This window comes from Dromaius novaehollandiae, chromosome 3 (genome assembly GCF_036370855.1).
Source record: "Dromaius novaehollandiae isolate bDroNov1 chromosome 3, bDroNov1.hap1, whole genome shotgun sequence".
Lineage (NCBI taxonomy): Eukaryota > Metazoa > Chordata > Aves > Casuariiformes > Dromaiidae > Dromaius > Dromaius novaehollandiae.
In genome coordinates this window covers 39,396,592-39,416,058 of record NC_088100.1, presented here as the reverse complement: position 1 = coordinate 39,416,058, position 19,467 = coordinate 39,396,592, and the positions used below count along the sequence as shown (strand labels likewise).

Genomic DNA, 19,467 nt, shown 5'->3' with positions numbered 1-19,467 from the left:
CATGGAAAAGACACAAGTATAGCTCTGTTTCTCTCATGACCATTTCAGCTGTTGTCAAGCCAGCTGTGGATCGAAACACTTGAGCATAGAGACAGCTCCAAGTTTTTTAGCAGTGCAAGTAGCATTGAATTCTTATTGCCCTGTGGATGGAGGATTGCATCCGGATGAGAATCAACCACTCAGATCAGTGAAGTAGTGTGGGATGGGTGTGGGAAGGACAAGCGCTAGCCCTAGGACAGAGAATCAGGAGAAGAACTTTGGAGAATCAGCTCGTTGTACTGCCTGCTGCCAGGGGAAGTATAGGAAAAGAGCTGGAGAATTTCCCTTCTCCAGGAGTCTTTACTTCCTCATGCACACTTCCAGGCAGCCACCTTGGCTTCACAGAGTTGTGGCATAGGCAAAAGAGGCAGCATGATGATTTATGACCTTGCATTGTATTCAGCCTCGAAGCAACAACAGACTATTCACCTGTGCTTGAAACTGGCCCTCACCAGCTGGATATTATTCTACACTACCTTTTTTTTTTTCCTAGGGATGCATTGTCTCTGAAGCTTTATCATCCTCTTAGGTGAAGTTTTTATTGACTTATGAAGCCCTAAATGGCATAGGGCTAATGGTCACTGCCAAACTCCTTGTATTTTACTATCACAGCAGAAATGCAGAAGCCTCACATAAAAGGAGGTGCAAATAGTGGCCTTTCTGGTGCACCTACTTCTGAAAGTCCTCTTCTTCCCATTCCCAATGCTTGTTCTGGAATAGACTGAATCTGATGCTACAAAATCCACCTCTCCCTCTCCTAGCACTCAGAAAGGCAGAAGAACTGCGCAGGAGAGCACTTGGTAGGAAAAAGAAATTGCCTAGTTTTCTGCCAGGAAGTCAGGGAAGATGGAATTCAAGTGGATGGGATATGATTGAGAAAGTTAGGCTCTGGGGAAAGAGATTATTTAGATATTCTTTTCCTTTGTAGAAGGCTCCAGTAAAAGAATAATTCTCTGGGATAAAGTTTTCAGACTTCACCACAGAACATCATGCTAATCAAATAAAGACCAACATTTTGAAAAGTGATTAGATCTTCAGCTCAGAAAGGCCCAATTTTCAGCAAAGGTGGAGTATAAAAATGGGCCTCCTCTAGATCAATCAGCTTAGAAACTGAAACCTGAAGTCCCTGGACCCAAGCCTCCATGTCAGTCATGATCTGCATTATTCAGAATGAGTCTTAGACATGAAGCATCATTGCCAGAACAGTGATTTGCTGATTTGACTCCAAGACACCGGTTCACTTCATGTTAAGTTTCTGAAGTGAAAGTAATTGACTGTCCTAACTACATGTAATTTGCTTTATTTTCAATAAATGGGTATAAAAAGGGAGAATTCAGAGCCTAGATCTAAGATAGCTTGGTTATATGATAAAAACAACGTTTGTGGATTTATGTTGGCCTGAAAACAAGCATTAACATGAGAACCTTTTCCCTTACTACAACTTAATTTATTTTGAGATTATTTTTGAACAACCACAACATTCATTCTCTATGCAAGGACAAGGCAAAAATCACCCAAAAGTTTTTTCTAGATGATGTCTGCTTTAGCATCTTGCTACAAGATATTTTTCAGAAAGAACAGATATCTGTTTCCAGTAATTGTTCCACAGAAGAAACCAGACTGATAATTTGGAAAAGTAGGAATCCTTAATTAATGGTACCTTGACAAAAGTCTCAACACTTTTACTTTTCATTCATAGTTGCATATTATTTCTATGCCTATATCAGTTTCCTGTATTTCCAGCTTCAACGCAAGGTTCTTAAAACCCAGCCACTTTCATAGTTCAGTTTCTTCCTACACATACCCTTGTGAGATGGACAGGCCTATCTGAAAATGTTTCATTCTGTCTTTTAGTTCCACTTTCACTTCTTGAATATGTGCGAGAGGGAAAATACATTCTGCTCTACAACTACTCTCAAGATGATTCTCCACTTTTTTAGTGGAATTAATACCCAGACTTTCACTAATTATGTCTTTATGCATCACCTGATGGGAAGAAATCATAGTTGCTGGCACAACAGAGAAAATGTTCATTGGCACAGTGCCAATAGGTATGTAGACAGGCTGGAATGACTATGAAAAACACTAAAATGTGGGAACTGACTGAAGTCCAACTTTTTCTTAAAAGCTAAAGGAAAAGGTGAAATTTTGTTATCAGAATTTGAAATATGCATTCTAGGAGCTCATTCGTTGAACACCTCTCCACTGGCCACTTTAAAGGGAGGGCCTCATCTTGACTTCTCCTGGGTTTCTGTCTTTCAAAGTCACATCATGGATGAAGAAAACTGAGGTGAAGTTTGAAGGCTCTAATTTAGATAGGGCTCTCTCAGCAGGACACCATTAACCTTGGGCCTTGAGGCCCTGTTCAACTTTCAGAGATTCATACACAGAGTTAAAATTAAATTTTCCATTCAGTCCTGCTTCAGGGCACAGATATTCTCTCCAAAGTCATATAGAAAGCTTTTGGGAGAGCCTTCATCCACCACTCCTTGTATTTCCCAGTCTGACCTTCCAGGGCTATGTCCATAGTTTTACCCTTTGGGAAAGCCAGGACTCCTCATACAAAACTAATTTCTTTCTCAGGAAACTGTCTCTTCTTTCCCTTGAGCTTTACAACAACCTGTGGTACGAAAAATGCTTGTCCAAAATAAAGTAACTGGCATGGGTATAAAACTGCTGCCCAGTGTTTACATTGCTGCTCATGTGCATTCAAGCCTTTTTTGTTTTCTGTAAGTCAGGCACTCCTATTCACCTAGTTCTTGGAAGGAAGAGGGTTTTTTTCTTTTTTAGTGGCACTTCTTTTAGCCACGGACTTAGATCCTTCCATGGTATGAACTACAGTTCCCTCAGCAACTGCTTCCCACAGTAGTGCCCACCTTCTCGCCTGTGCAGGAGTCCAACATGGAGGAAAGCTCTAGAGTCACAGGATCCTCACACACGGGGAGCACAGAGCTTTCACCATGTCCTGTGAAGAGGACATAAGAGGTCAAATTCTGCATTATTACAGTGGTGAAATGGCACAGACCTCAGCAGAATAACTTTGAATTTAAATGTATACTTGTATAACAAGTCTGGCCAATGACCTCCTTAACCAAAAATTGGCTGATGACCCCTTTCCGATCACCCAAACAAAACACATTAGGGGATGTATTTCCTGGGTTTGCTTTAGGAATGAGAAGATAAAACACTTTTTCTGTCACCATGGAAATACGCAGTAAAACACAGGTCAAAGGTAACAAAATGTGCAAAATTCAGATGGCTGGACCGAGGAGCCTTTACAGCATTTTCCAACATATTGGCTCATTTTATATCCATTGATACAACTGTGTAAATCTGATAAATAATGACTTTAAAAATGTACATCAAAACAAACCGTCATTCATTTTTCCAAATTGTCACTGGAGCTGGTTCAGAGTGTATGCATTTATAATACTTCAGCAAAATTTGCTATTCACAGACTGTTGTACAGCCACTCACATCTGCTGTTTTGCTACACAGCCTTAGAAAGCCTTCTAGTGCAGCCATAAACATGACTCCAGAAAGGGAGTTTGGGAAATGCTGAATGGTGTACAGTGTGGGGGGCCAAATACTGCACTGGCCTTTGACCCAGACTGCTCTGCTACCCTGTTCTCAAGGCGTGCAGATCTCAGAGCCATGAGTCCCATGCAGCCCAACAGAACCATCTCATCCCTGAAGACCCTTCCTTTCATTCATATTGTACCTTTTTCAAGATGAATTGCAGAGGGATGAGTGTGTTTAAGTGGAAGATGAATCACTCCTATACTGAGCCAATTTAATAAAGTAGGAAATATGAATGAAACAGCCCTTTTAATAGCTTTGGCTGCTTCCACAGGGCAATTTAAAAAGCAGGAGTGAAGCACTGAGCTTGGCATTCAACTGGGAACCAGCAACATATGGAACAGGGCACCTGGATGATGTACTCCTGGCAACCTCTAATGGGACATTTGCCTTCTGAGCCATCTGGAGCCTCTTTTTAAGGTCAGTGATTTCATTACTTAGCAATCTCAGTGATTCATCCACAATTCATAGTTATGTGGCTCACTACAGGTAGGTCAAAGCTGATGGGATGGAAAAAGTCCCTTTGCCAATAGTGGCTGTTTCTGAATACAGGATCAGCAAGCAGAAAGGGCACCAGGAATATGGGAGCTTTCAGAGCAGGTCTGTTTTTACAGAGCAGAGTGCTATTGGGATATCGGTAAAAGATACTTAAGTTCCTAACTCCTATTTTACTTCAGTGGGAGTTAGAGGCCTAAAAAAACATCTAAATCTGGGCCAAAAGTCTCTGGAATGTTTCCTCTGCTCATGGCGTTTATCACTTGTGAGCCACATGACCAGCCTACATTTAACAATGATCTTGGAGGATGGATATCTGATATCTGTAATACGCTAGTGCTACACGAAAAGATCACATGTTAGAGAAGATTCACAAGTAGGTATTAGGCTAGGCTAGGGTGAAACTGGCCATCAGTGTTCCCTGCATATCTTCCAGAGCAGAGCACACCTCGTAATAACATCAAAACTGCATCCGAGAACAGAATGGCAGGAAGGAATTGGTAAGGATCAAGGCTGACTCTCCACAGCTGGCTCTGCAATTCAGCCCTGGATCAAGAGCACAAACTTTCTTGGAAAGCACCTCAGCTTGAGATGGACAACTGAAAAGAGTGAGGGGAGATTCTGGGCAGCAAACTAGAGCATTTTTGCTCAAGTGTTTTTGTGCGCAAGGCAGAGGTAGATATTGCTGTCATTTTAGCCTTTACAAGACATGAGGTAGGCCTTGAAGCAACATCCCTGAATAAAAATCAGTAAATTATAACACATAGTATACATTGTATAGCCACATGTTCTTATATTCTTTCTTTGGATGTGAATTGAAGAACCTAATTTAAATCACAAGCCGAAACCCTGGGCCCAGACCCTGTGATTTCAGATGGAGCATTTTTATGGAATAAAATTCCAGATGAGGAAGAGGATCTTACTCAGTAGAGGAGGATCAGGTTAGGGAACAGATTGGACATATACAGGTTCGTGGGACCTGACAGGATGCACACATGAGAGCTGAGTGAGCTGGCCAGTGCCACTGCGAGGCCACTCTCGATTATCCTTGAAAGGTCCTGGTGATCAGGAGAAGTTCCTGAGGACTAGAAGAAAGCAAATGTCACCCTATCTTCAAGAAGGGCAAGAAGGAAGATCTGAGGAACTACAGGCCGGTCAGCCTCACCTTGACCCCTGGGAAGGTGATAGGTAGAGCAAATCCTACCAGAAGCCATTTACAAACAAGGACAAAAAGGTGATAGGGAGCAGTTAGCATAGATTTATGAAGGGGAAATCATACCTGACCAGCCTGATATCCTTCTACAATGAGATGACTAGCCTCATGGACAGGAAGAGAGCAGTCGATGTTATTTATCTTGACTTTAGTAAGGTTTTCAACACTGTCTCCTGTAACATCCTCAATGGCAAGGATGGTGAAGTACAGGCTAGCTAAATGGACAGTGAAGTAGATTAAAAACTGACTGACCTGCTGGACTCAAAAGGTTGTGATCAATGGCACACAATGCAGCTGGACCCCAATCACTAGTGGTGTCCGCCAGCGGTAAATACTGAGGGCCAATACTGTTTAAAACCTTCATTAGTGACCTGTATGATGGGACTGAATGTACCCTCAGCAAGTTTGCATCCAACACAGAAGTAGGAATGGCTGATACACCAGAGGGCTGTGCTGCCATTCAGAGGGACCTTGACAGGCTGGAGAAATGGTCCAACAGGAGCCTCATGAAGCTCAAGAAAGGAAAGTGCAAAGTCCTGCCCCAGAGGAGGAATAACCCCAGGCACCAGTACAGGCTGGGAAACAACCAGCTGGAGAGCAGTTTGGCAGAAAAGGACCTGAGAATCCTTGTGGACGAGTTGAACGCGGACCAGCAACGGGTCCTTGCTGCAAAGAAGGCCAATAGCACCTTGGGGTACATTAGGAAGAGTGTTGTCAGCAGGTTGGGGGAGGTAATCTTTCCTCTCTACTCAACACTGGTCAGGCCACATGTGGAGTGCTAGGTCCTGTGCTGGGCTCCCCTGTATAAGAGAGATATGCAGTTACTGAGGCGGGTTAAGTGAAGGGCCATGGAGATGACTAAGGGAGTGGAGCACCTCTCATATGAGCAGAGCCTGGGAGAGCTGAGACATTTTGCCTCAAGAAGAGAAGGCTTGGGGGTTCTTCCCAATGTGTATAAATACTTGAAGGCAAGGAGTAAAGAAGATGGAGCCAAACTCATCTCAGTGGTGTCCAGTGAAAAGACGAGAGGCAATGGACACAAACTTAAATGCAGGAATACACATAATAAAAAACCCTTTTCCTGTGAGGGTGACTGAGCACTGGAAAGGTCACCCAGAGAGGTTGTGGAGTCTCCATCCTTGGAAATATTCAAAACCCAACTGGACACAATCCTGGGCAACCTGCTGTAGTTGACCCCACTCTGAGCAGGGAGGTTGGACTTAGACGATCTCCAGAGGTGCCTTCCAACCTCAATAATGCTGCGCTTCTGTGACAGTGCTTTCTATTCCAGATAGTTTTCACTAATTGCTTGCATTACTTGGCCAAACCAGCATTCACTGATGGAGGCAGGGTGGGGGGGAAGGTGGCCCAGGTGCTCCATTAACAAACGTGGCATACTTTAGGAATTTCTTTTGTTCAGGTTTTTTTCTTAAGAAGCACAAACAGTAACAATAACATGACTTTACACACTATACAAAATTATTGACCCCACAATAATGCCATTCTGTCATCCCTGTTTTTTTTGGAAAGGCTTAACATCACATCATGTGAAACATATAAGGTTTATGTGGACTAAGTAGGTTACAGCGAGGACAGTTAATGTTAAAAAAGAATGAGATTTTAGGATTTGGGGAATGGGAGGATGTGTTCGTTAGTCCTGGGGGAAATGGGTCTTCCCACCTTGTTTTAGTCTAACTGCATCATCTGTTTCGTGATCAATTACTGATGGACATCGGTTTTCCCATGAACACAAGATTTTGTCTGCATGACTTCAGCTTAAAGACAGGAGGGCTACAAGGGTGGGGAGACTTGTTTTCCTTCCTAGTTCTGGGTGGAGGAGGCCAGAAACAGCTGAAGGAGTTAATCCCTCATTGGTTTAAGTCTCTAAGAATTGGCTGTGCCTTTGAGTACAGTCATAGTTGAGTTAAACTAAGTCACTTCTCACTTCAGCGTAGACACTTAAATACTGAAAGAGTGAGCAAAAGGCTTATAGGATGATTTAAAGGTACTTTTCCACTAGACACTTAGCAAAACCCAAGTAGCTCTTCAAGCTGATTCATATGCTAGAGATTTTGAGAAGGGTTGACCAGCCTTTTATTTTTTTCCTGACTTTTAAGCATGTCAGGAACTGAGATCTTATAACCATAATTTATTCAGTGGATAGCATTTTGCTTGCATGTTTTCTTTCCCTCAAGCATCCCTAAGAAAAATCCGACCATACTGAATTGATTTTAGAATTATCTAATGCCTAATTATACTTTAAGATCATGGCTTTAGTGGTCCATACATCATGATAAATCTCCAGGTTTGCTTTAGTATTTTCTGCACTAGCATCAGAATCTCAGCACACTTCCCACAATCTGCATTATTAATTTTGGATTGCATGTGATAAAATAAAAAATAACCCTTGCACATGAAAACCAGTGGCACTAAAAGCAGGAGCAAAAGTCACTCACAAAACTTACTTGAAGTAATCCCAGTATCAGTAAGGGAAATTATTCTTTTTTTCTGAATGCTAGCTGTGAAAATATAAAGAGAAAATTATACTTCTTTATATTTACTGCCATCCCATGTGAGAATATGTTGTCATTACCCAACAGATAAGTATTTGGTGTGAACAACGTGGAGCCTGTATAAAATCTAACATTGCATTTCACTGGAGCAAAGGTCTGACATTTATACTTTATAAGGAGAAACACTGGGTGAACCGATATTTGCTAAGTGTAACGATACCTTCATTCAACCTTTCCACCCTCATCAACAGAAAAAACGAGCAGGAACTAACATCAAATAGGCTATTCCCAAATATATGGCCTCTGGTATAAGTGATGGTCTGAATGACCTTCCGTCCCAGTAAAACAAAAGTCAAGCTTTCAAGCTATTTAAATTAATGGATGTAAATTGCTGCTATGAGTGCTAAATTTCACTGATTTTGCACAACAAATATATACAGCAAGAAGGCAGCAAATGTTTGGGTGAGCAATATCACCTAGCCAAAATATGGTCTTCGCAGGCGTCACAACAAAAAGGCTGAAATAACGGAGAGAAAGTAGCATATATCACAGGGAACAATTATTGTTGTCCATCTGCATAATACCATAGTCTTGCTAAATTTCTTTTTTACCCTCTTGGTACTGGCAAAGTGAGTGACTAATATATTTAGTGTTATGAGAACTCCGCAAGGCAATGACATCACATTACTCAATTCGTCTCCTGTGTACTCCAAGGAGTCAAAGGTCTCGTGTACACTCAAAAGAAAACGAAGTGACCTAGTCTGAAACGAAAGTAGTTTCCAACATAAACAAAACCAAAGTTCGAGTATTTTTGCAGTTATGACAAACTAATTTGAAACTTAACAGTTTGGCCCTTGCTTTGAATTAGTCATTTATTTATTTATTTATTTATTTTAGTGGAAGAAAAATGCCAAATGTTGTCAGAGTATGAAACTTATTGGTATGAGATTTCTCTGTTAGATGATGTTTCCTACACTGATCTTATGCTGCCAACAACTAAAATACCTTTTAATGTGTTCTGGCTTTTAATGTATAACGCTGCCTGAGTTCCATATGTTTACCATTATCCACAGACTCATCAGTCCCCTTTATTTTCAATAGAGGCAGTTGTGGAAGGAGGCCAGATTGTGCAGCAACACAGTTCCGGTAGTGAAATTAGCAACTGCACAATATTCCCAGAGAAGTAGTCCTGTTCATTTCTGGCAGCAAGCCTATTTCTGACACAAAAATATCCATAGGAAAGAAACTGTGTGTGCACGTATGTTTGTAAAAGCATGTGTGTGCAAATGTGTGTACTACACACATACATGGAGAATACGTCATGTATAGCTCAAATCTTCACCAAGTTGGGTAAATGTGAGTGACTCCACTTTGCAGTGGAAGACATTGAGGTATTGAGATGCACAGATGCCAAGTAACTTTCCCAGCATCCTACAGTGAGTTTGAGTCAAGCTAGAAGCAGGACATAAGACTGCGGCTCTGTGATGTCTTGTCCCTGGTGGCAACAAAGGCCAGAGGAATTTCTGTGTCTCACTCAATCCACTGCTCTTCTCCCAATTTGTGGGGAGAGTCTGTGAACAAGGTTAGGAAACTAATCTGTCTTTAAGAAAACTTTTTTTCTTTTTTTTTTTTTGCAAGGGGGGGAAAGCATTTTGCAAATCCAGACCCACTGCCCGAGCAGGGTCACTGTGTTGCTGCACAAACCATTCTGTCAGCATACTCTGCAAGCAAGGAGAGGTGACAGGCGAGAGAGGATGAACAGGCAGGAATGCCATAAGCTACCATTAGCAGATCCATAGCCTAAGTTATCCATATGTGCTGATGACATCCATGTGGTACTCTGTAGAACTAAGCAGTAAATTGAAATTATCACATGCCTTTCACTTACCTCACTTCCAGTTCCCTGTCTGCTTTATAACATGGTCTTGTACTCCACTTTCTCCTAATGAACTATTACTAAAAAGCCCCATAAACTCTTCCTATTCCCTGAACATGGTATATTTATCCTCAGCTTACCCTATATTTGGTCTTTGCATAAGCAATATTCAGACATGGACTGCTGGCTTTTAGAGATGAAACTCAGAGTTCTCTCAGCAAAAAAAGTGACAGTGGAATAAATGGTAGTTGCTGGTTTTGCTGGAAGGGGCCTCACCTAGGTGTGCCAAAGATATAATAGCTTTCTCTTTAGAAAAGTGATCATAGACCATTTTTACAGGTGTGCCCAGATTTAAGTTACAGTTCACTCGTCCCTTCCAACAAGGACTGGCCATGTGGTTTCAGAACAACTAAGGTACATGGTTTTGCAGAGGAGGCAAGAAGGAAGCCCAGTAGATGTGCCATCAGCACCTGGGACATAGTTGAAGATAAGCACACAGGTCACAAAAGTTCACTCACATCTAAATTGGTAATACCCACTTCCCATATACATCCAGCGATCAAATTTACCCCATCTTTTTTTATTGCCTTTACCGTGAGTGCCGCCCAACACGATGGTATCACGGGAAAGTGTGTGAGCACACCACAGTGGTGCCTTGCTGAGGAGGTTGTCGCCGACTCATCTGCTACCAGCAGAAGGGCGATGCTGCGCCACCCTGCTCAGAGGACAGTTACTGTAACCTCCATGCGCTAATCTGGCCATAGACTCATTGCTTATTAAAAAAAAAAAAAAGAGAGAGAGAAAGAAAATAGATTGCCTACCACTATATTTTCAAACTGTAGGTTGAGCTGTTTTGCTTCTTTTCACCTGTCTTCACCGGATCTGCCTTTGTGTCATTAAGCTTGAATTTCTCAAAGTCCCCATCATATGCCTGCATACTTTTGTCTCCCTTCTGCTTAGCTGATGTGGAGAGCTCTGCCTATAGTATTGTAGGGAAAGATGGATTTAAGGTATGATGGGCAGTTGGAGCTTGGACCATATACAGAACAGACCTCTGCCAGCTTATGTGGGCCTGCTTGTTTTCTGAATAACACAGTTTTCATGTGGGCTTTTATTACCTCTTCTCCACTAATCACCTCAGACCAGCCTATCTTCTGCCTCCAGGCAATGCAAGGAATGCTCTTCCTGCTTCATTGTGTTCATAAGCACTAGTTTAACCTAGAGTTGTGAGCATGATGCTGACATTTCCCAGGAAATCAGGCTGGAGGGTCACGACTGGTTCCATCTGGCCTCAAAATCTAGGGGAATATTAAAGTTTTTTCATTGGTGAGTATAACCAAGTTGCCTGTCCTGTCTGCCTTTTTTTTTCTACTAGAAAGTGCAGAAATTGGATAATTTGACTTTATCAAAGAAGTCAACACTGAAAAATAAATGTACTTTAAATACATAGTCAATATATATTCTATGTATAGTGAACACATATTTGGGTGTGTGTATATATATATTTGTATGTGTGTATCTATATGACTGCATTTAAATACTGAGCAGGCTAAATTCTGATTGAATGTAGGTCTATGTATACAAGCCAGGACCCTGAAGTTCCTAGACAGGTGAAGCAAAGCAAAAAATGTTATTATCTTCCCTGTAAGCATGACTGAAGGCTGCTCATAGACATCAGAGAGATTAAATATTAATTAAAGGACTCCGATAGCATTTCATGCCTCACAGTTTCATGCAGCTTTTAAGCATGCAAGCATTGCATCCACATCGAGATCCAGGGTTACAAAAATAGTGGAAAGCGAGGGTAATCATAGGCTAATGGAGGTCCTGTTTCATTCCTTATTCCCAAGTTCCTGCCACTCCTGCTATGCCACTGCTAGCTCTCATGTATCCTCAAGAACATGAGATGAAAAAGGGCAGGACTGGGTGAAGAATTCATGGAAATAGAAATTGAAGTAGAGTGTAGAAGAGGTATTGGATATATTGTCTCTGCTTTTGGTCCCACTCCATCTGCATCTTCCAGTGATGCAGAGAGCTCTCATCTGCTCCGTCCTATTGCTCTATGCTCACAGCACATGCAGAGCAGGTTCAGCTCCCTGGCGCTGGGAAGGAAAATCTGAAGAGGGAAGTTTTTATCTTGCTGGATTCCAGAAAAAAGTTTTTAGAGTTTCGTAGAATAAATAAAGTGGATGGAAACATCCTATACTCTTCATACCTGACCCGACCAAAGAAACTCCATTCAAATTAAGACAAGTGAGGTGGCAGAAGAGCGACTTGAATTTCTGAGCACTTTGGTTATATTGCTACTATTGTACGCAGCGAAGAAGCCACATGTGAGACCCTGTGAGGTGATCCGAACACTAAACAGACATTCCAGCTGGTTTTGAATGCTCTCAGCTGGGTGTTTGCTGGAAATGTGTCCTTTGGAGTACAGCCACTTTTCTCCCCCTGCTCTGAGTGCTGCTGGTGTGTTTGCTGACTTGTGGTGGTAGTCGTGGTACTTGTGTTAGACACAGAAAAAGTAGTAGGAATAACCCCTTCACAGTCAAAACCTGACTTGTAAAGAAGTAAAGATTGAATTTATTTTTCTCTTTTCTCCACATGCTGTGTCAGTGATGATGGCTGTGGCTTTGCACTGGGCCATATAGATATCATATAGGATACAGCTGTGGTGGAGGGGGGGAAGTATTATTTGAAAGGAAACATGTTTCCCTGGCAGCCTCAGGAACCCAGGGTTCCTGTGCATTGTGGTTACAAACCAGGCCACTGTCCTTGCCTTTGCCTTGTAAGGACAACTGAAATATCTCTGCCTTCATTTTGGAAACTCCTGTATGCATACAGTGATAGTGAAAGCACAGTACTAGTAACATTGCCTTAGGTAAGAGAATAGGACAATATCACATTCCCCTCCTTCCCCAATTAGTTCTTCTGTGAATGTGCACCCCTGGAACTTGCCAGTGTCAGGAGGCCAAAGCAGGCTCAACAGGGAAGAGCAGATTGGGTATCTGCTATCACTGAGCAGCCATCCAGCTACATCTTCTTCAGGTTTATAGATCTTTCAGAGTAGAAAACAAGACTGGTCAGGAAAACAAACTTATTGAAACAGGCCAGGAACACAAATCCTCAAGTGCATTTGGTAGATGATATATGTCAACAGAAGGAATGGCACTGGGTACACCATTTGAACTTTTTATCCCCAAAAGGTGCTACCAGGACAAAAATGTGTATAAATCATCCCCATTTATTTGGCTTCTGTGCATGTCACCACATGCTGTTCACCCAGCCACTGACAAAAAATGATGTCCCATGCTAAGCAATGGGCAGAGGAGCCAAAGACGACTAAAATTATTGGGGTGTTTGCTTCTGTTTTTTTACTTTGGGCTTGGTTTTTCTTTGAGGCCAACAGTGAAATAACAATCGTGGTTGTGGCACAAATCAGATCCTACTGCGGGACTTCTCAAGATACTATACTGTGTTCCAGTGCACTGTTACCTACTTCACTGGATGTGAGGACACTTCACTGGCAGGAGGTCATAGGGATATTTTGCAGGAGGGCAGCTGAGGAAGAATGAAAGATTGGGGCAGTTAGGCCACCTCCAGCTTCCTCTAGGAGCTCTGTTGCTTTCTATTTGCTGAACTCTGTGCAAAGTTCTTTTGCATCATTTTGAAGGTTTTGGAGGGTTTGGCTTATGTTTACTCCAGTTGGAGGAAATTAAAAGTATCTCTCTTGACTTCTAAAAGTATATTAATGACTTCATTAATGTTCTACCTCATTCTGGTGAAAGCTACTTCCATTTGGAATGCGTTTCATTGAAATTCTGAAGAAAAATCTTATTTTGAAATTGTTCATTGGGTCTTAATTTTGTTGAGAATGTATTCAGCAACGCTGACAATTTCTAAGGCTTTTTAACAACTGAACACAACCATGATATGTATACTTGTGCATACTCATAACGATAACTCCAGCAGAGAACAGGTGAAAACAGTACCCTCTAATAAAGACCAAAGATGGGTGGGAAAAAAGTGCTGAGGCAAAAGGAAAGGAGAGACAGCTTAAACATGATACTTTCTGTGAGGCTCCACTGATAAAAAAATTGCCAGTTTGCCACCCATTACATCTCACTTCTAATCCCACAACTTCCTTAATTAAAGTTATCTACATTTGCTCTAAACATGTCTGGAACATTATATATTTGAATCATGATTATATGATGAATATTTGATTTATGTTCTGTGTATACTTGGGGAAAGTATTACAGACTCAAAATATGTCTCATAACGATTTAACTTATTGAAGATTTAAATAAGAGTGCCAGGAATTTGAAATACGACCTAATGATGGCCAAAGGGAAAATTCAAAGGCTTCAGACATTTTATAACATAAAGTACTATGATTTTAAAAATGAATAGGCTGGAGAACATTGCTCAGCAAATCAAATTTTGCAGGACTTCATTAGCTGGCTTCATTCTTTCGAAAACTACCATTTCAGTTTTTTAATGAGGGCTTTGAGTTCCCTTGTGTATTCTGGGACTATTTATTTACCCAGAGAGGATCAGGAACTTGGCATGAAGACTTAGTTGCAATACAAATGGGCAAATAAAGCAACATACATCGATAGTGCAGAATGTAACCATCAGAGGGAAGTATTACTTGTTGCTTTGGCTTGAGCTTGTGGAGGCAGCAACAAAAACAGTATAATTTAGAATGGACTGACTGATGGATCCCATGGGAAATATATGAAGACGAATATATAGTGGACAAGTTGAGGGCAAGCTTTACAACATACAGAATAGAGTGAGACATGCATATACATGAATGAGAAGGTAAAGAAAAGCAATCACATATGACCAAGGAGCACCTGGCTGCAGTTGATGGTCTGCATTAGCAGAATAAAACCTATTTTGAACAACATGTAAAGCAGAAGTGACATAGAAACAATGCAGGAGAGAATGTATCCACCTTGACAGCAAGGTGGATCATTTTTGAAGTTGTATTTTTATACGCAAGAAAGGTCATGAGGTAGAAGTTGCCACAGTGGAAAGAAGATGATCAGAACCTGGACAATCTGAATAACAGGATAAAAATATGAAATGCTGTGGAGGGAGAAGTCAGCAAAAAGTGGCCAATGTGAGACAAAAAGAAAAAAAAGTTATGAGGGCTGAACCCAAAAAATAAGGCATAGTAGTAGAATTAGTCATAATGATATGAAAATTAAGAGCTACAGTTACTGTAGATCCATTTGCTTTATAGGACATATCTTCTTTTTTTCCCCATCATCAGAAAGCTCATCATCAGAAATCTCAAAGAGGACTGCAGGAATTGCTTTATCTCTATTACAGCTATTTCTTGATGAAAGTGTGGACTTTGGTGTGAGTTTGGGAATAAAAGGAAGAGTCTGAATTGTAATTTGAATTGCCAGTGTTTCCTGAAGACTGCTGGAGTTTGGAAGGCTGTGTCACCTGGATAAGGTTACTACATTTTTGAAAACAGTGAGGAGGGTGCAGCATTTGCCATGTGCACAGAGCATGTGGTAGCCCTGGGTGGAAGAGAGGGGAGAGAGAGAGTTTTCTGCCTCTGTCCCTGCCCCTAAGGAGGGCCTTTTCTAGTAGCTCCCAGATGGGCTCCATGGCTGTCCAGAGAGCACAGCAGGAACCCACTTTCCCAGCTCCCAGCATTTCAGGCCCATGCTCAGGCCAGCTCCCATGGACCACCAGCACCTACAGCTGACATCCCACTGGGCAGCACAGACAGCCTCTGTCTACCTCTCCTCACAGATAATACTTCAAAAACCAGACACTGGCCTGACTCTGTTCACCAAAAATCTTCTGAGAAAGAGGAAAAGAGGACATGTCCAGAAAAAAAAAAAAGACTTATGGTAGCCCAGAACCTTGGCATGAATCACCCTTAGCTTTCTTGTTTTCATAAAATGTAAGGCAGAAAAAACAGCTTGATGACTCACTTTGTTCTCATGGGTGCTCCAGGCCATTCAGATAACCATATGTACCTTGCTCAAAGACTGAGGCTCTTCAGGCTTTGCGAGATTACCACAGGCAGAGAATAAAATCAGCCAGGAGATCCCTGCCCTGTGTGGACCTGATTAGGCAGGATATGTTCAAATTATTCCAGTAGACAAACCAGTACCATGATAAAGAAGAAGTCAAAATATCCCTGGAGTCCCTACTGATCTGATGGAAAGGAAAATCCCTTTCTCAGCCAAGTGCACAGAGAAGCTTGACGGTGCAAGCTGAGCAGTGCTGGTGTGCTAAGCATTTCCAGCAGGTTTGCTGCACCACCTCAGAGCACTGATCTGTCCTGCTGTGGCACGTCACTCACTAGCTCAGAACTCAGCCTGTGCTAACTGGGTATTTACTCATTTTCCCAAATGGGTTTTGAAGCCTTTCCTAGGCTCTGTGCTTTTGCAGCCCTGCAGCTATCGAGTTTAGCTCAGACTGGCCAATACAAGGCAAAGTCACTAGAGTGAGGCGCCAGACCCCTTGGTTCTTCAGAGGAAGGCAAAACAAAATCATAGCATTCCCAGGTTTCATCCAGACCATCACTTATCAGGCAGCGTTTTGCTTTCTACTGCTGAGAAACATAAGATTCCTTTGAAATACTGTCTTCGTCAATAAAGGCAAGTATTACTAGGCCATTCCTCCTTCTCTCAATGACCATGAGAGAACGGCATGACCAAGGGAACCTGCCAGTTCCCAGAGTCCAAGACCAGTGAAGACCACTGGGACTGCACAGGCCAGCCTCTTCCTTCCCTCTGCAAACCTAGTCCTAAGTCACTGTGTTGCCAGAAGCAAGAGCATGCTTTTTATAAACATACCTGCACTTACCCTGAAGAGTCCAAATGACTGTAATCTGCAGCCTTCCACGGTAAAGTGCTCCCATGTTTAATTAATCTCACAGCTAGGAAATCGCTTCTTATTCAGGTCAGGTTGACTTTGTTGAACTTCGGCTCCTAGCTACTGGATACTGTTACGCCTTTGTCAGCAGGTCTGAAAGTCCACCGTCCCAGAGGAGCGCAGCTGTCGTAGTTGTTTAGAGATCAAAGCTCAGCCTTTGATGTAGCTGGGACCTGAGCCATTAATTGCTTCAGAGATTAAGACTGTGTCCTCAAACTGCCTTTAGAAGCTGACAGGAAGCCATCAGAGGGATGTGCATACAGAACGATGTGCATATGGTGGCCTGAGCAAGGAATATGGTGGATGGCTCTTTTCTGTACCAGCTAGAGCCTGTGTATCACCTGTAAGTTTAGCTCAAGACACATAAACCATAGTAATCCATCCTCAGGGTGGCTGGATCACAGTGGCTTTGCACTCGCCTGGGAGGAAGGGATTACTTCCCTAGCAAACAGGAAAGGGCAGCATTTGGCACTAAGTACCTGGTCTGTCCAAGTCAAGGACATTCAAGAAATCCAACATGGCTCCCAGGCTATGCCCTTCTAGGGCTGTAAACCTTCTCTGGAGGGCAGAGACAATAACTCAGCCGGCTCTTCAAAGCATTTCCATTTTCAGACCAAAGCCTCCCCAGCTTTGCTTGGCTCTGGTTTCAGCCTGCTGCTCCTCTCCCAGGAACTGACCACCTGTGTCCACCCACGTAAGAGTAGCTGCAGCACAGGAGGTGCACCTTCCCATTGGCCTCAGGCAGCTCGAGGTGGAGCGCAGAGTCAAAGCTTAGCTCCCCAAACTCCAAACTAGCTCCTTCAGGAGGAGGTTTCCTGCCATGTTTCAGACCGGCTGAGCTGAACCTGACCACAGTCACTCAGAGAAATGAGCAGAAATTAGGGCAGGAGCTGAGATGCAAAGGGCTGTAGGGCAGTGGGAGGACTAGTGTGATTTCAGCACTGAGACAGTAAGGAAAGGCATGTGATCATTTTATCGTATTAAGGAATAGCAAGTGAAAAAAAATGTGGCCATAGAGAGAACCCCCAGGGACATCAAAAGAGTGAGGGAGAACGAAAGAAACCACTAAATAACCTGAAAGTTTGGGGGTGGCTGCTGACTGTGGGGCTCTCTCAACAGTCTCTGAGTTAGGCTTCCTAGGCTGGGTTTTCAGTTTTTAACTCCAAGGTATTCTTTACTTCTAAATCCTAAAGCCAATGTTGCCACCTGGATCTGAATCATGAAAAGGGGACTTGGTCCCTCTCTATCCACAGATATAGTGAGTGCTTTGTTGAAAAATCAGATCCTCAATCCAAATAAACACCTTATTCGGGTAAGCATGCTGAGCAGAGAAAGAGAACAGTGACTCCAGAATGGCTGGGATACCGAGATCTGTCTGAGAAACAGATTAACAAAACACTTCAGTAAAAGAAGAAAAGAAAACCTTAGTAAATTAGAAAATTCAGAGGAAATATTTACTCTAGAAACATCTCTTACTATGAGGAGGATGCTTAGAATGTGTGATCACACAAGAAACATGCTATCTGCTAGACATGTGTGATGAGGGATTTGAGGGGATTAGCAAGGAAGCTTATTGTAGCACATGTAATCGATTTCTGATTTCCAGGAAAAATGGGGGGGGTGGGGTGGGAAATTCTGAGAAAAAAAGAGCAGAAAAGGTAGTACTCATCCAAAAAGGAAAAATGACTCTGGCTATTACTGTCACCAGGGAAAATTTTTAAAATACCTACAGATAATAGACTCCTGAGCAATACCAGAGCTCATTGTACATAACAACTTTCACTAGATAAACTTGACCACCAGAAGAAGGAAAAGCAGTAGCAATCATACTTGGAAATATGTGCTTGGCCTCCATGTTTTGCAAAGTAATAAAACTGTCTAGGGCATATCTAGTTCTCATGGAGACTGAGGACTTGAAAAAGGACAGCAGATAAAGAAATACAGTAAAATAGCACAGTATAGACCAGAAGGAAAGTGTCTAAGAGTTCAAATCACAAGAACAAAGTACTCTATATTAGTTTATTTGCATAGTTTACATGCACACTCTCAGCCTGCAGCAAAAGCCAGGTAATTCAGTTTAGCATCAACCACAATGAATGTGAAGGTCCTATCATAACTCATGGTAGGTTCAGACCTCTAAAATACTTTCCTTAGTGATTTAGGGGAGTGAGATACAAATCTTTCATCAGAAAGGACTGAAAATGTTATGATTGCATGAGGCACTCTGCAATATGCTTGCAAAGAAAATGGGGGAAGCAAGCAGATGTTTGGAGGTCAAGGAAGTTTCTGGGAATCAGATATCTGTAGAGGTAGCCACCAGGCAAGGAAAACTGAGCTCCTGTTAATGACCTCCAAACATCTGCTGTGCTCACTCCCCTGTTTAGTTTCTACCATGATTTGGGGGATGTCTTACGCAACCATGATTTGTCGTCCACAGTTTAGGGGTTTTGGCTGACTTCCAGTCTCTGTTTCAAGTGGATATTTCTGCTATGATGTTTTCACTGTATCCTTTGCAAATGATTACCAATATCCAGTCTCATCTTTCTTGAGGTAACATAGAATTGTGTTCCTGCTTCTGTTTCCTTCTCTTTATGTTATAGCATTTTTTTTTTCTAAAAAGTTCTTTCCTAGTGTGTTAATCTGGTGAAGCAATGTAGTTCAGAGATGGTAGATTTTGCTGTTGCAAGGTAAATAAACTGTCCTCCCCAAAGCTTGCTTCGTTATGTCAACCACCAGCCCAAATCAGAAATTACTTCAGAGTGTTCTCTTGTACTGGTCACTTACCTGAATGTAATGAAGCTTTATTTCATAATGCTACAGTGATGTCCACTGCCAGTTATGTG

General features: G+C 42.1%; 1 long non-coding RNA gene across 1 annotated transcript; it reads right to left on the bottom strand.

Moving 5' to 3' along the window:
- Window positions 1-1,583: 1,583 nt before the first annotated feature.
- On the bottom strand, window positions 1,584-16,677 carry LOC112995878 (uncharacterized). Its single transcript, XR_003262285.2, has 3 exons — window positions 16,556-16,677; window positions 7,792-7,845; window positions 1,584-3,004 (listed from the first exon to the last, which is right to left on the bottom strand). It is a non-coding gene; the product is annotated as an uncharacterized LOC112995878 (long non-coding RNA).
- Between the last annotated feature and the right edge of the window lie 2,790 nt (window positions 16,678-19,467).